Below are 15,590 nucleotides of genomic sequence, written 5' to 3' on the forward strand. Positions count from 1 at the left end.
TGGTCCCGCGGCGGATGTCCTCCCACCTCTTGCGGCAGTGGGTGCCCCGTCGATGGTGGACCCCCAGGGTCCGGACTTCCTTGGCGATGGCACGCCAAATCCCGATCTTCTCATGGGCGCGGACCTATGTGACACGTACAGGGAGGGAGAAATACCACGTTCAAGTTTGTCTGCATTTTCGTTGCCAGTGGCCCAACGCCCCCCATCCCCGCCAGGCCCCCCGCCAGGCCCAACATGCCCCCCATCCCCGCCAGGCCCCCCGCCAGCCCCAACATGCCCCCCATCCCCGCCAGGCCCCCCGCCAGGCCCAACATGCCCCCCATCCCCGCCAGGCCCCCCGCCAGGCCCCCCTCCAGCCCCAACATGCCCCCCATCCCCGCCAGGCCCCCCGCCAGGCCCAACATGCCCCCCATCCCCGCCAGGCCCCCCGCCAGGCCCAACATGCCCCCCATCCCCGCCAGGCCCCCCGCCAGGCCCCCAAGCCAGCCAGTGGCCCCAAATCCATATTGAATTAAACTCACTTGTTGGTCTGGAGGACCGTAGAGTAGCACATACTGGGGGAGGACCCCATCCACAAGTTTCTCCAACTCCTCTCCAGTGAAGGCAGGGGCCCTTTCCCCAGTCGCAGCAGCCATTGTCCCTTCCAGACCGAGGTCACAGCAACACTTGCAGTATAGGTCCTCTCCTGTGAAAGTTCAAGTCGCAAGTGGATAAGTAGATAGGAAATGGCGGTCACGTCCGCGGCGGTGCGTACCGCGGCGGGGCGTACCGCCACCGCCGGCGCCCTTCGCCATTGGCTCCTGAAACCCATAGGCTTCAATGTTAACCAATGCGGCTTCGCGCCGCGGTCTTCGCCCGCCGACCGCCGCGGTGTGCCACGCCAGCGCATTGACCTCACATCCCATTGTCACACTTCACAGGTCAGGCAGCCGCCATTTCGAGGGTCCACATGGCTCCATTTCAACTGCGTCACACAGGCCTAGGCCTTGCATAGCCACTCAGACACGCCATTCACTGCATAGAGAATCGTTTACTGTGCAAGCTGTGAGTACGTACCTGTGGGTTGTTTGACTCTGTGCTCCATGTTGTCCTTCCTAGGCACCGTCCGCTGGGTTTGGCGAGGAGACGGATGAATCCTCGCGTGTACCGACCGCTGGTGGACCTGTCGACAATGGAAGAACGCCACATTATCCTGACCTACCGGCTTGACCGTGCCACTATACATGAACTGTGTGCCCAGTTGGAGCCCGACCTGATGTCCCCCATCCGCCAACCCACAGGGATTCCCCCTCTGGTGCAGGTCCTGTCAGTACTCCATTTCCTGGCAAGTGGGTCATTTCAGACAACAGTGGGAATTGCTTCTGGGATGTCTCAGCCCATGTTTTCGAAGGTGTTATCCAGAGTGTTGTCTGCCCTGATGAAATACGTGAGGAGCTACATCATTTTCCCTGAGGTGGGCGAATTGGCTACAGTGAAGGGTGATTTCTACGCCCTTGGACATATTCCCAACGTCATTGGTGCCATTGATGGGACCCATGTGGCTTTGGTTCCCCCAAGAGACAGGGAGCAGGTGTACAGGAACAGAAAAAGTTACCATTCCATGAACATCCAGGTGGTGTGTTTGGCTGACCAGTACATCTCGCATGTAAATGCCAAGTTCCCTGGGTCAGTGCATGACGCCTACATCCTGAGGAATAGCAGCATCCCTTACGTGATGGAACAGCTAGAGAGACACCGTGTATGGCTATTGGGGGACTCTGGGTACCCCAACCTGTCGTGGCTACTGACCCCAGTAAGGAATCCCCGGACCAGGGCAGAGGAACGGTACAATGAGGCCCATGGGCGTACTAGGAGGGTGATCGAACGCACCTTTGGCCTCCTAAAGGCCAGGTTTAGGTGCCTGCATATGACAGGTGGATCCCTAATGTACTCACCTAAGAAGGTGTGTCACATCATCGTGGCCTGCTGCATGCTTCACAACCTGGCTTTGCGCCGCCAGGTGCCTTTCCTGCAGGAGGATGGTCGAGACGGTGGTGTAGTGGCAGCTGTGGAACCTGTGGAGAGTGACGAGGAGGAAGACGACGGGGCTGAAACAGACAACAGGGACAGAATCATTGAACAGTACTTCCAATAGGACACAGGTAACAATTCAAACATAATTTAGTGAATGTGAACTACTCTCCTGCATCTCTGCTGCCTGTCTATTTGCCCCAGTGTATGATGACTGAGTTGTGGCTTTTCCCTCCCTATTTCAGATCTGGGGTCCCCACTACGAGTCCTGTGCTTCGTTTCCCCATGGACTACAGCTTTGTGGCAGCTGTTTGTTGACTTCACTATGTTCAAGGACATATTTGCACTGTCATGTCAATTACAATATTTTGAAATCACAGCCAGACTCCAGATGGTTTTGTGCAAAATAGGTGTTTATTTCAGTGCTCAAAATGGGATGGGTGGTTTCAAGTGGGTGGGGGCTATGGTGAAGGAATGTCCATGGCAGAGTCCAGAGTAACAGTCACACAGGTGCATTGTCCAGAGGCCTGTGGAGAGATGGAGCATGGGCAGTTCAAGGATGGACAGGGTGACAATGTGGGACAGTGGGATGACATCAGGTGGTATCCTTTGCTGGCGGGGGTCTTGACATCCTACTCTGTCTTCTTGCGAGATCTCAGGGCCCTCTTGCGGGGTGGTTCTTCTCCTGCAGGAGGTGGGGGTCTGGTGGGCTGCTGTTGTGCGGGGGCCTCCTGACCACTAGCGCCGGCGGAGGTGGTTGGCTGTTCTTGGTCCAGGCTAGTGGCAGGGGCCCTTTGTTGTTGTTGAGTGTCCGTCCTGGTGTTGATGAGGTCCTGCAGCAGCCCGACCATGGTAACCAGGGTGGAGGTGAGGGCTCTGATGTCCTCCCTGTACCCCCGATAGTGTTCCTCCTGCAGTACCTGGATCTCCTGGAACCGGGCCAGTATCGTCGCCATCGTCTCCTGGGAGCGGTTGTATGCTCCCATGATGGTGGTGAGGGCCTCGTGGAGAGTGGGTTCCCTGGGCCCGTCCCCCCCCTGTCGCACAGCTGCCCTCCGAGTTGCCCTGTTTCCCTGGGCCTCTGCCCCCTGGCCGGTGTGCCCACTACCACTGCCCCCAGGTCCCTGTTGTTGTTGGGGTGGTGGGTTATCCTGGGTGCCCTGTAGTGGTAGACACACCGCAGATTGACGCGCCCTGGAGACAGAGGCATGGGCCCGCTGGGTGGGAGCTGTGCTGGTGTTCCCAGAGGGGTTTGGGTCTGTAGTGGCCTGTGGCTGTCTGAGGGGAACCGACTGTCCAGAGGTCCCCGATGGTCCGGGCTGGTCATCGGTGTCCAGGTCGACAGAGCTGCTGTCATCGCTGACGGCCTCTTGGGTGGGGGGTGTGGAGAATTCTGGGCCCTCCGTGGTGGTGTGTTGGCGGTCGGGTCCTGCAGGGGTATAGAGGTATGGTTATAGTTTCAATGTGTGCCATATGGGTGTATCTGTGGGTTCCCGTTTCCCCAAGTGCTGGCATTCGTGTGTGGGGGCTTTGGTGAGGGTGGCTTGTGGGGGGGATGTGTATATGCATTGGGCATGCTTTGGTGATGGGTGTCCATGCTCAGTGGACGCATGCAGGCCTAGGTTTTGGGATGTGTGGGTTGTGATGGTGAGACATTGGCAGGGAATAGGTGTGCTGGGGGTGGGGGTGAGGATGGTGGTGGGGGTGAGGATGGTGGTGGGGGTGAGGGTGAGGGTGGGGGTGAGGGTGGGGGTGGGGGTGAGGGTGGGGTTCGAGGATGGGGGTGAGGGTTGGGGTATGATTTGGCATGCAGGTGGGGGGGAAGCAGTAGTGAAGCTTCAACTTACCAGTGTCCATTCCTCCGCCGACTCCTGCGAGGCCGTCAGGATGAAGGATGTTCAAGACTTCCTCCTCCCATGTTGTAAATTGTGGGGGTTGAGGTGGGGGTCCTCCGCCAGTCTTCTGCACGGCGATGTTGTGCCTGGATACCATGGAACGCACCTTCCCCCGTAGGTCGTTCCATCGCTTCCTGATGTCTTCCCGATTTCTGGGGTGCTGTCCCACAGCGTTGACCCTGTCGACAATCCTCTGCCATAGCTCCGTCCTCCGGGCAATGCTGGTGTATTGGACCTGTGTGCCGAAGAGCTGGGGCTCTACCCGAACGATTTCCTCCACCATGACCCTGAGTTCTTCGTCTGAGAAGCGGGGCTGTCTTTGGGGTGCCATGGAGTGGTGTGTATGATGTGTGGGGTGGAGTATGTGTAGTTAAGTGTGTTGAGTGTGGTGGTGTGTGTTGTTTTGTGTGTGGATATTGTGTGGGTGATGGTGTAGTGTGCCTCTGTGTGATGGTATTCTGTGATCGCTGATGTGTCTCTCAGTGCTTCTTTCTGAATTTTTTGTCGTAGGGGTTTGTGGGTGATGTGGGTGTGTGTTTTATATTGTATTGTGTGTGTGGGAGTGGTGTGTGTATGTGTATCAGGTGTGTGGAATTCAAATCGGCCAATGTGGCTGAGTTTTGTTCGTTTGTGTGTATTCTGACCGCGGCGGTGTGTACCGCCAATGGAAAACCGCGTTTGAATGACCGCCGCGTGGATTCGTGGGTCGTAATGGCATGGGCGTATTTCTGTTGGCGTGACGGTGGAGGTTTGGTCACCTCCACTTTTCCGCCGACCGCTGGTCTGGCGGTCTGTTGTGGCTGTCGGATTTTCGGAGGTTTGGCTGCTGCGGGTCAGAATGACCGTGGCGGGTTACCGCGACCGCGGCGGAATTATGGAGGATTTCTGACCGGCGGTAGGCGCCTTTTACCGCCGAGGTCAGAATGACCACCTATATCTAATGCGCAGTCGATGATCTCTTCTGAAGTACGTTCTCCCTCCTGCAGTATTTTACGTGCCTCAGGTTGTTTGTTCTCAGGAACGAGCTCTATGAAGGCGTTCATGTCTGACCACATCTGTCGATCATAGCGACCCAATATCGCCAGAGAGTTGGCTGCACGGACAGTTGTAGCTGACATGGATGAGAATCTCTTGCCTACGTTGTCCAGGCGTCTGCCTTTCTTATCTGGTGGAGTAGATATAGGCATCGACGAATTCTTGGAATGCCTTTAGGCAGCCTGGGAAATGACAGAATCTGGGTTTGGATGCCCTGTCAAACACACTGGAGAGTCCTGTGCAGCCTTGTACTTTTTATCCAGCTTCTGTGGAACTGGTGGAACTGTAGCTGGATTCTCCATAATTTTAATGCCTTCACTCCAAATAAAGTCTATGATTGGAATTGCCCTCACCGACTTTCTTGCGTCATGGTGGAAGCATCCTGACTGTGAGACAGATGTCGGCAAATGAAACTGTGTGGCCGCTCTATCCATTAAATTATGGAAGCCTCCTATATCCTCTGGTGGAGAATCTGATGGATGAGGAGGTGGTGGTGATGGTGTAGGAGCTGAATATTTGTCCCATTCATCATTAGAATGTTGGGGTGTTGAAATCTCCCCTTCCCTTTCACCCTCTGAAGAGGAAACGTCCTCTCTGGGAGGGGTGGCTATTTCAGATTGAGGTGTAAGCCTAAGAGTTGCTGGAAGTGGAGGTATACTTGTTGGAGTAGCATGAGAGGAAGGAAGAGGCGGCTGTGTTTCAGCTGCCGTTGGAAACGTTCTCCTATAATCCTGCAACAGACTGCAAGTCTTGAATTAAAGAGGCAGGCATTTGCACAGTGTCTCTTGCCTAATGTAAAGGATCATAATAACGTATTTGAACAGTTTAATAAGACTGATACTGTTGTTCGTACTCATCCTCATCATCCTCCTCCTGATATTTGACATGTAAATGGGATGGGTTGTGCTTGTTCTGTTGTCCGTACGGACCAACACTGAGGATCCTGAAATCTGCAGAAGGAATGCTTTGAGTGTAAGAAATATCTCCTTTAACTCTAGCAGATTTATGTGCAGTCTCTTCTGCGAGCTTTACCATTTTCCTTGAATGCACATGTCTTGCAGATGACCTCCCCACCCCACAAATGAAGCGTCCATTGTGATAATGAAGTCTGTTATTGGGGTTAGAAAGGTCAATCCCTGAGGGAGAGGGTTGGTCTGGGATCACCACTGCAGAGCCGCCACCATCCTTGGTGTAAGATTGATTACATCCTCGAAGGATCCTTGAGATTGGGTCCATTGCAGTTGCAATTCCTCCTGTAATGGCCTCATTTTTAACCTTGCTAGGTGGATTAAGGTGATTGATGAGGAAATCATTTCTAGGCGTGACTTGAACATTCGTACTGAAACTGGCTTTCTTTTTGCGACCCTGATAGCCATCTTGGTCAGCTTCTGTTGCCGTGCCTTTGAAGGATAAGCCTTGCTTTTGACAATGTCGAGTTCTGCACCCAAAAAGACTATCTTGCGTGTCAGAAGAGTGAACGATTTTTGGAAGTTTACTGTTAGGCCTAGGCTGTGAAATAGTGCTAGGCAGGCGTTGGTAGCTTTGGATGCCAACTGCGACATAGAAGCCTTTATCAGCCAGTCGTCCAGATACGGGAAGACTTGAAAACCTTTGTTGCGAAGGAAAGCTGCTATCGGAGTGAGACATTTTGTGAAGATTCTTGGTGCTAACTTTAAACCGAATGGGAGAACTTTGAATTGATAATAGGCACCGGCAACAGTAAATCGGAGATATTTGCAATGCTTTGCGTGTATTGGTATGTGGAAATAGGCGTCCTGGAGATCCAACGATGTCATGTAATCTCCAGTGCTGAGAACGTGCAGGATATCCGACAGTGTGATGATACGAAAGGATGGTTTCCTTAGGAACTTGTTCAATTTTTTGAGTTCTAGGATTGATCTCCATTCCCCTGACTTTTTCCTTATTAGAAAGAACCGGAATAGAGTCCTAGTCCCCTCTGGTGCACAGGGACCTCTTCTATCGCCCCCTTGGAAAGCATTAGGAAAACCTGTAGCTGAAGTAAGTGAAGATGAAGTGGGTGCGATTTTCCCGGCGGGTGGTGGGGTGGTTTTTGTACACATGCCAGCGTATGACCATGAGCCACTATATCCAGCACCCATTTGTCCGATGTTATGTTTTTCCAATTCCGTAAATAGTTTGAGAGTTCGCTCTGACTTGATGGAATTGTGGAGCTTATAGAAGCGTAGACGGTGCCAGACAAGGATCATTGCTTGCAAGGTTGATCCCGGGTTTGTGACCTCTGTTTCCTTCTCCCACATTGTCTGATGTAGGAGGTCGTGGATGGTTGTCTATAAGACTGTTGATAGGCCGGTCTTTATTGTGGCTGTTGGTAAAGCCTATGGTGGGAGCCACGAAACGTAGAGAAACCCCTACCTCTGGCTCCCCGAAAGGGCTGCTTCTTGTACTGCAGGGTACCAAGAGAACAAGCAGTGTCGATGTCAGTCTTGATGGCCTGTAAGGCATCACCTATATGTATACTGAAGACAGGCTCTCCATCATAGGGCATGTCTAAAATCCTGGACTGGACCTCTGGCCTGGTTGCTTTCAACCATCCCTGACGACGCAGTACAGCTGCTCCTGCAAGCTGCCGGAAGCCCGTGGAGACTATATCTAATGCGCAGTCGATGATCTCTTCTGAAGTACGTTCTCCCTCCTGCAGTATTTTACGTGCCTCAGGTTGTTTGTTCTCAGGAACGAGCTCTATGAAGGCGTTCATGTCTGACCACATCTGTCGATCATAGCGACCCAATATCGCCAGAGAGTTGGCTGCACGGACAGTTGTAGCTGACATGGATGAGAATCTCTTGCCTACGTTGTCCAGGCGTCTGCCTTTCTTATCTGGTGGAGTAGATATAGGCATCGACGAATTCTTGGAATGCCTTTAGGCAGCCTGGGAAATGACAGAATCTGGGTTTGGATGCCCTGTCAAACACACTGGAGAGTCCTGTGCAGCCTTGTACTTTTTATCCAGCTTCTGTGGAACTGGTGGAACTGTAGCTGGATTCTCCATAATTTTAATGCCTTCACTCCAAATAAAGTCTATGATTGGAATTGCCCTCACCGACTTTCTTGCGTCATGGTGGAAGCATCCTGACTGTGAGACAGATGTCGGCAAATGAAACTGTGTGGCCGCTCTATCCATTAAATTATGGAAGCCTCCTATATCCTCTGGTGGAGAATCTGATGGATGAGGAGGTGGTGGTGATGGTGTAGGAGCTGAATATTTGTCCCATTCATCATTAGAATGTTGGGGTGTTGAAATCTCCCCTTCCCTTTCACCCTCTGAAGAGGAAACGTCCTCTCTGGGAGGGGTGGCTATTTCAGATTGAGGTGTAAGCCTAAGAGTTGCTGGAAGTGGAGGTATACTTGTTGGAGTAGCATGAGAGGAAGGAAGAGGCGGCTGTGTTTCAGCTGCCGTTGGAAACGTTCTCCTATAATCCTGCAACAGACTGCAAGTCTTGAATTAAAGAGGCAGGCATTTGCACAGTGTCTCTTGCCTAATGTAAAGGATCATAATAACGTATTTGAACAGTTTAATAAGACTGATACTGTTGTTCGTACTCATCCTCATCATCCTCCTCCTGATATTTGACATGTAAATGGGATGGGTTGTGCTTGTTCTGTTGTCCGTACGGACCAACACTGAGGATCCTGAAATCTGCAGAAGGAATGCTTTGAGTGTAAGAAATATCTCCTTTAACTCTAGCAGATTTATGTGCAGTCTCTTCTGCGAGCTTTACCATTTTCCTTGAATGCACATGTCTTGCAGATGACCTCCCCACCCCACAAATGAAGCGTCCATTGTGATAATGAAGTCTGTTATTGGGGTTAGAAAGGTCAATCCCTGAGGGAGAGGGTTGGTCTGGGACCACCACTGCAGAGCCGCCACCATCCTTGGTGTAAGATTGATTACATCCTCGAAGGATCCTTGAGATTGGGTCCATTGCAGTTGCAATTCCTCCTGTAATGGCCTCATTTTTAACCTTGCTAGGTGGATTAAGGTGATTGATGAGGAAATCATTTCTAGGCGTGACTTGAACATTCGTACTGAAACTGGCTTTCTTTTTGCGACCCTGATAGCCATCTTGGTCAGCTTCTGTTGCCGTGCCTTTGAAGGATAAGCCTTGCTTTTGACAATGTCGAGTTCTGCACCCAAAAAGACTATCTTGCGTGTCAGAAGAGTGAACGATTTTTGGAAGTTTACTGTTAGGCCTAGGCTGTGAAATAGTGCTAGGCAGGCGTTGGTAGCTTTGGATGCCAACTGCGACATAGAAGCCTTTATCAGCCAGTCGTCCAGATACGGGAAGACTTGAAAACCTTTGTTGCGAAGGAAAGCTGCTATCGGAGTGAGACATTTTGTGAAGATTCTTGGTGCTAACTTTAAACCGAATGGGAGAACTTTGAATTGATAATAGGCACCGGCAACAGTAAATCGGAGATATTTGCAATGCTTTGCGTGTATTGGTATGTGGAAATAGGCGTCCTGGAGATCCAACGATGTCATGTAATCTCCAGTGCTGAGAACGTGCAGGATATCCGACAGTGTGATGATACGAAAGGATGGTTTCCTTAGGAACTTGTTCAATTTTTTGAGTTCTAGGATTGATCTCCATTCCCCTGACTTTTTCCTTATTAGAAAGAACCGGAATAGAGTCCTAGTCCCCTCTGGTGCACAGGGACCTCTTCTATCGCCCCCTTGGAAAGCATTAGGAAAACCTGTAGCTGAAGTAAGTGAAGATGAAGTGGGTGCGATTTTCCCGGCGGGTGGTGGGGTGGTTTTTGTACATATGCCAGCGTATGACCATGAGCCACTATATCCAGCACCCATTTGTCCGATGTTATGTTTTTCCAATTCCGTAAATAGTTTGAGAGTTCGCTCTGACTTGATGGAATTGTGGAGCTTATAGAAGCGTAGACGGTGCCAGACAAGGATCATTGCTTGCAAGGTTGATCCCGGGTTTGTGACCTCTGTTTCCTTCTCCCACATTGTCTGATGTAGGAGGTCGTGGATGGTTGTCTATAAGACTGTTGATAGGCCGGTCTTTATTGTGGCTGTTGGTAAAGCCTATGGTGGGAGCCACGAAACGTAGAGAAACCCCTACCTCTGGCTCCCCGAAAGGGCTGCTTCTTGTACTGCAGGGTACCAAGAGAACAAGCAGTGTCGATGTCAGTCTTGATGGCCTGTAAGGCATCACCTATATGTATACTGAAGACAGGCTCTCCATCATAGGGCATGTCTAAAATCCTGGACTGGACCTCTGGCCTGGTTGCTTTCAACCATCCCTGACGACGCAGTACAGCTGCTCCTGCAAGCTGCCGGAAGCCCGTGGAGACTATATCTAATGCGCAGTCGATGATCTCTTCTGAAGTACGTTCTCCCTCCTGCAGTATTTTACGTGCCTCAGGTTGTTTGTTCTCAGGAACGAGCTCTATGAAGGCGTTCATGTCTGACCACATCTGTCGATCATAGCGACCCAATATCGCCAGAGAGTTGGCTGCACGGACAGTTGTAGCTGACATGGATGAGAATCTCTTGCCTACGTTGTCCAGGCGTCTGCCTTTCTTATCTGGTGGAGTAGATATAGGCATCGACGAATTCTTGGAATGCCTTTAGGCAGCCTGGGAAATGACAGAATCTGGGTTTGGATGCCCTGTCAAACACACTGGAGAGTCCTGTGCAGCCTTGTACTTTTTATCCAGCTTCTGTGGAACTGGTGGAACTGTAGCTGGATTCTCCATAATTTTAATGCCTTCACTCCAAATAAAGTCTATGATTGGAATTGCCCTCACCGACTTTCTTGCGTCATGGTGGAAGCATCCTGACTGTGAGACAGATGTCGGCAAATGAAACTGTGTGGCCGCTCTATCCATTAAATTATGGAAGCCTCCTATATCCTCTGGTGGAGAATCTGATGGATGAGGAGGTGGTGGTGATGGTGTAGGAGCTGAATATTTGTCCCATTCATCATTAGAATGTTGGGGTGTTGAAATCTCCCCTTCCCTTTCACCCTCTGAAGAGGAAACGTCCTCTCTGGGAGGGGTGGCTATTTCAGATTGAGGTGTAAGCCTAAGAGTTGCTGGAAGTGGAGGTATACTTGTTGGAGTAGCATGAGAGGAAGGAACAGGCGGCTGTGTTTCAGCTGCCGTTGGAAACGTTCTCCTATAATCCTGCAACAGACTGCAAGTCTTGAATTAAAGAGGCAGGCATTTGCACAGTGTCTCTTGCCTAATGTAAAGGATCATAATAACGTATTTGAACAGTTTAATAAGACTGATACTGTTGTTCGTACTCATCCTCATCATCCTCCTCCTGATATTTGACATGTAAATGGGATGGGTTGTGCGCATCACCAAACGGCCCTTCATCTGACTCCTCCCAGTCTAGTAGGTGACTAGGAAGTAAGGTTGTTACCGTACTTGGTGATATATCTGCCGGATAAACGGTAGATCTAGACATCGTAGTAATTTTCACTGTGGCTTGAAGATCAGGAGATCCAGCAGAAATGGGGATCACACTGCCTTGATTGACAGGAACTAGTGGCATCATCGATGGAGTCGACAACGATGGTCCTGTCGACGGAGTTGGTGTCATCGACGATTTTTCCGCCAGCTATGGTCTGATTGACGGTGATGTCGACGATGGTACTCTCGTCAACGATGTTGTCAACAACAAAGCTCTCGTCGGTGATGGTGTGGACGACGGTGCCCTTGCCGTTGATGTTCTCATCGACGTATGTAGGAGGCTGGCCTGGTTTGTAGTGGGTACCTTGGGTACTTACACCTCATACCAGGTCCAGTTTTCCCTTATTATTGAAGTAGTAGTGTTCTAGCAGCTTAGGCTGATAGAGATAGCTATAGCAGAGCAGCTAAGGCTGTACTAGGAGACATGCAAAGCTCATGCAATACAACTTATAGTTACACATTACTTATACACAAGTAAAGACAATACTCAGTGTTACCTAAAATAAAGGTATTTATTTGGGTGACACAGTACCAAAAATATCTTAGAGACAATACTCCTTCTGGAAGTAAGTATTATACACAATATATACACAAGAGACCAATATTAGACAAGTAAAGAGTCTTAGAACAATGCAAACAGTAGGAAATCCTATAGATTGCAATGGGAGGAAATGGGCCTAGGGGCAACACTAGGGGCAAAAAATGAAGTCACTGGCCTACACTGACAAATTTAAAAGCAGAGAGAGCATAACTACTGAGGTTCTGATTAGCACTACTGACAACACACACATTAGGCCACAAACTATGAGCACTGGGGTCCTGGCTAGCAGGATCCCAGTGAGACAGGCAAAAAACACTGACATATAGGTTTTTATCTATGAGCCCTGGGGTCCTGGCTAGCAGGATCCCAGTGACACAGTAAAAACACACTGACACACACTCACAAAAAGGCCAAAAGTGGGGGTAACCATGCTAGAAAGAGGCTACTTTCTCACAAAGTACCCTTTAACAACAAGGTCTTTTCTGGAGTAGCTTTCGTCGACGGCTCCAACAATGGATGTGACATAACAGATGTCGACGTAGTCGTAGTCGACAACGGTCTTGTCGACGAGACGGTAGAGACAGTAACTGTGGAAACCGTCATCGTCATCACTGTCGTCGACGGCTGTGTCGTCGTCGACTTGAATTTAAGTGAAAACTTTCTGGAAGTGGAAGGATCTAAAGTTAGAATGTTCTAACATAACTGATGACATTCATGTGCACTGGAAAACATATTTTCAAATTAGACCATGTCATCACTTCTACATGATTTAGATTACAAATATCACAATTGAGAAACTCCTTAGACAATACATGTTGAACTGTGGAAAGCACACACAAGCTATCCTTGAAAAACAGTCCCTTCATTGCATTCAAACATTATCTTCAACAGCTGTTCTTTCCGGGAGGAAGGAGCAAGGAGAGGGGGGAACTGTCTGACTCAAAAAGTGCCTTCTGCATCCTTTCTTTATCCATCATCAGGTTGACTCGCTTCAAAGAATACTGCTGCAATTCACATGCTTCTGGCTCTCAATCAAACTCACTAAAATATAGTAAACACAAAATGGATCCCAGAATACCTGTAGCCGCAGGATTCATACATGCTTCAGAATTATTCGTTACACACAACAGGCATTTATACAAATGCAACATGGATAGGTTAAGGACTCAGTTCAGGGTACTGGCATTAATTTAGGAACATGGGTGAGACCAGTAGGTCATGCTTTCAAGCAGATGACATGTAAAAAGGCTAATTGTGCTGCTGAAATCATTTTGTTGCCACCACTGTCAGCCCTCTACAGCCCGTGGAGTGACACTAGCCACGCTCATCCAAAGGAGGGTGCACTTAGTATGCACCTCTGACCATGGAGCTCGTCTCTGGGCCTCAGTTCTGGACACACAAATTACCTCCAGCACACACTTATGATCATTGTATGTACTGAGGTGGGGGTTAAAAAGCTATACCTTTCCATGTAGAATTCAAGACAGGGGTGCTCACTCTCCACAGCAATGCAGGAGATTTCTTTCCATCCAAATACACATCTTTGCCACAGTCCGCCCTGTCCTTCAACTTGGTGGTAGCTTAACTACAAGCCATTTGGCCTGGGGCCTTTAGGAGAGTTCATGCTTTTCGGATTTGGTAAAAAAAGACCCATTATGATATAGGTACGGAGACTCTCCCTTGCCCTTTTGCTCAGTTACAGTGTGACGTTCGAGTGGGGTTTTAGTCATGTTGGTGGCATAGTCCCTTACAAGAAAAACATGTAAATATGTGCATAATCATTAAAGCAAACCTGCACCTCACAGTTGAGAATTAAAGTGGTTTACTGTCTGACAAAGGTGACAATGTTGGACAAAGGCATTGATCTGTCAGTAAAGTGACAGTGATAAGGGTATGCTGTGTGGTGTTATCTAACTGCTCAAAGACAAAAATAAATAGTTGCATTTCAGCACATCGTTTTGTCACATTTTACAATAACTCATATGTATATGTGGATGCTGTCATCTAAGATTGGTGTTTTCTGATGGGTGGCTGTAGTGCTTAATTTGAGCTGGTGGTTTCTAGTGCTCAACACCAACACTTTATTGTCAACAGAGGCTCTTAGACAGCCCCATGGCGGTGCTGTTTGTCTTATTTTTTGATGAGCACAACAGCTGTGTTAAATATGTATTAGAATTACTGATACCTGCTAATTAAAGCTATAAGCATGTATTAGTCATTTTAATGGGTATTTAACGTCTGTATTGTCACAACTGCATGGGTGTGATGGCTAGTAGTGAAAGTACTGTCATTGGCAGTGCTAGTGGGAGCAATGGGTGGTGCAAGCTGCAGTGTCCTCCAGACAACGCACAGGCACTTAGGCCCATATTTATGGACTGTATGGCCCAGGGCAACACAGCAAGGCTCCTTGCTGCGTCACAGGGAAAGGGTAGTAATGCGTGGTATTTAAAAGAATTCTGAACATTCTCTTTGCCCTGCACCAGCGCCCTTTTAGTAATCTAGCACCAACCATACACCCTTGCACCACAGTGCAATTGTTTCTGCATTGTAAGGAGGACTGTTTTTATTCAGGAAGGAAGACCTTGGGTGGTGAAAGAGCGAAGAAAACCAGATCCTAAATATAGCCTTTCATTTTTTATCAGATTAAGCACTGGATGGCAACCACTGCTGCTGCACCGAGTAGCTGGCTGAACCCGGTAAGGCAATAAAACACATATTTTGCTCTAACACAATGATTGTGTGACTCAAGAGGGTTAAGAACATAGAATGATAATTGCCAACAACTTATGCAGAAATTATAGAAATACCTTGCTGGTGTTTTCACATCTGCTGCTCTTGCCACTGCCTCACAAATTCTTCTCAAGTGGAGCCCCAACACCTTCCCTTGACCCACTCTGGTCTCCACCGTCACCACCACGATAGCCAAAAAAGCATCCATAGCAAAAAAATAATACTATTCACATCAGTTGCATTTAATATTAAGATATTGGAAAGTCACTAAACTATAACGGACAAATGACTCATAAAGTAATGACATACAAAATATCCAACTTATCTGTTTTATAACATGTCTTCAAAGAGCCAGCACCTTTTAAAAGATTATCTACAGTAGATTAACAGTATTAAAGCAACATCTCACATTACCACCCTTGCTTAGTAATCACCCCATTCTTTTTGCCTTTTTTTAATCAAACCTTTTCATTATTTTCTATGTAACCAACAGATAACAAAACATCCCAGCTTTTTGTGTGCCACATCCACAAGCCACCTACACTACTATCATTATCACTTACCAGCAGCGCTTGTCCTGAATCACAAAAATTAAACATCAGCTTGTACATTATGGAGTGAGGCCCATATTTTGTGGCCCTTTTCTCACAACTGTGTGACCCCAGGCTGATTTTTCTGCAGCAGCGCAGTAGTCCATGCCATTTAATCAGTACTTGAGAGGGGGGCTACCACATCCATCCAGTGTCAGGGAATGTCTGCTTTTCCACAGTCAGTCCAGTTGCAACAAGGACCAGGGCCCAGAGGTACCTTCCTGCTTCCCACTAAAACCAAGAAGTGTGTATTTGGGATCTGGCTCTACCCTGATGCTGGGTACTTTATCCAAAATAAATTGTATC

This window comes from Pleurodeles waltl, chromosome 8 (assembly GCF_031143425.1).
Source record: "Pleurodeles waltl isolate 20211129_DDA chromosome 8, aPleWal1.hap1.20221129, whole genome shotgun sequence".
NCBI classification, from domain to species: domain Eukaryota; kingdom Metazoa; phylum Chordata; class Amphibia; order Caudata; family Salamandridae; genus Pleurodeles; species Pleurodeles waltl.